Here is a 2,500-nt window from a genome sequence, read left to right on the forward strand (position 1 = left end):
TTTTTCTCTCCTTAGTTCCTTCCCTTCTCCTGCTAATTCTCCGCCTTCCCTCTCCTCCCCACGTTCATTTCTCCTTCCTTCGTCCTTCCTTTCTCCTCCCTTCCCTTCTTTTCTCTTCCTCCCATGTTTTCTATTCCTCCTCTGTTCATCCTCTCCTTCCCTTCCACTTCCCTCCCTTTCCTTTCTCTCTCCCTCCCCCTCCTTTCCTTCTCTCCTGATTTGTCTTTCACTCTCTTCTTTTCCCCTCTTTTCATTTTCCTCCACTCCCCTTTCCTTCTTTCCTTTTCGCTTGCCATTCCTCTCTCTTCCCTCCCCTCCTCTCCCTCTCCCATCCCCTTTCTTTCCCATCCCTCCCCTCAACTCTCCTTCTTCCTCCCCCCCTCCCTCTCCCCTACTTTCCTCTCTCCTCACTTTCCCCTCTCCTCCTCTCTATCTCCTCTCCCTTCCCTTCCCTTCCTTCCTTTCCCCCTCCTCCATCTCTCCTCCTCCCTCTCTCCTCTCATTCCCATCTCCCTTCCCTCTCCTTTCTCCCTCCACCTTCTCCTCATTTCCCCTCACTTTCTCTTCATTCCTCTTCCCTCTCCTTTTCTCCGCCCCTCCACCATTCCCCTCCCCTCCTTTCCCCTCACTTTCTCTTCATTCCTCTTCCCTCCCCTTTTCTCCCTCTCCCTTTCCCCTCCCCTCCTCTCCCCTCACTTTCCCTTTTCTCCCCTCTACCTTTCCCCTTTTTTTCCTGTCGCGTTTCCCCCTTCAGTCGCCTCGCGTTTTACCGAACATTTGGTTATAATGGTTTTGGGTGAATTGACTGTGCAATACTAACCGTATACTGACGCTATTGCAAAGGGAAAGGGACCAAGACGCTCATGATATGTTGCAATTGTTGCTCATTTCTTTACTTTTTGTTTGTCTTTTAATTATAGATTTTTTTTTTTTTTTTTTAGATCGATGGGTTTCAAATGTATTAAGTTTATTTATCTTTTTGGCATTTACGATGCTTCTTTGTGTGTGTGTGTGTGTGTGTACTTGTGCTTGTGTGTGTGTATATGTGCGCGTGTGCGTGTGTATGTGTGTGTGTGTGTGTGTGTGTGTGTGTGTGTGTGTGTGTGTGTGTGTGTCTGTGTGCGTGTGCGTGTCGAGGTTAAGAAATTGTTCATGCCTAGTTTCCCTTCGCCGGTCGTTCGTGTGCGTAATCCTACAAGCTTTAATTGCAGTTTAACTTACTTTTGTCTGCTTTGATTTCATTTACATTTCATTCGCATTTATATTCGTATGAATTTCACTTGCTTTTGAGTGTTGAAATTTAGAGTGTAATTTTAATTAATCTCTTTGCGTTTGTATTACATGCCTGGTGTAGTATCCAATTATCGCGTGTGTGCGTGTGTGTGTGTGTGTGTGTGTTGTTTGGCGTGTGTTTGTGTGTGTGCGTGTGTTTGTGTGTGTGTGTGTGTGTGCGTGTGTGTGTGTGTAAGTGTGTGTGTGTGTGTGTGTGTACTTGTGCTTGTGTGTGTGTGTCTGTGCTTTGTGTGTGTGTGTGTGTTCTCATATATGTGTAAGGGTGTCTGTGTGTGTGCGTGTATGCGTGTCTGAGTACGTATGTGTGTGTTTTCACCTTTCACCTGCATATACGTATGGATTGCAGCGTTTGTTTTACTCTCTCAAAAAGTACTTCTGATATTTGACATCTAAAAGCAAGGGGAAGAAATAGCTCTGCAGTGGTATATGTCAGCGTGGAACAGAGATGACAGCATTGTCTGACGTACTCTGCGCCCCCCCCCCCCTTCACATTTCTCTCATTCTGTCTGTCTGTTTTTTTGTTTCTGTCTGTCTGATTATGTCTGTCTGTCTTTCTGTCTGTCTGTCTCTCTCTCTCTCCCTCTCTCTCTCTCTCTATCTGTCTACTATTAATCTATCTAACTATTTATCAGTCTATCTATCTATTAATCTATCTGTTAATTTATCTATCTATTAATTTCTCTTTCTTTATCTCTCTGTTTATCTGTCTATATATTTTCCTCTCTATCTATCTATCTAACTGTCTGTCTAACTATCTATCTGTTCATCTATCTATTTATCTACTTATCTATCTATTCATATCTGTCTTTCTATGTTTGTCTGTATGTCTGTCTCTCTCCTCTCTCTCTCTCTCTCTTCATATATATATATATATATATATATATATATATATATATATATATATATATATATATATATATATATATATATATATATATAATATAACATCATATACTATATTATATATATATATATATATATATATATATATATATATATATATTATATATATATATATATATATAGTATATATTTTTTTATATATTATTTATATCATAATATATTATAATATGTATTATATATATATTATGGGTGTGTGTGTGTGTGTGTGTGTCTATTTATAATTCTCTCCAATTACCTTCCTCTGATTCTCTCTCTCTCTCTCTCTCTCTCTCTTTCTCTCTCTCTCTCTCTCTCTCTCTCTCTC

Source organism: Penaeus monodon, chromosome 35 (assembly GCF_015228065.2).
Source record: "Penaeus monodon isolate SGIC_2016 chromosome 35, NSTDA_Pmon_1, whole genome shotgun sequence".
Taxonomy (NCBI): domain Eukaryota; kingdom Metazoa; phylum Arthropoda; class Malacostraca; order Decapoda; family Penaeidae; genus Penaeus; species Penaeus monodon.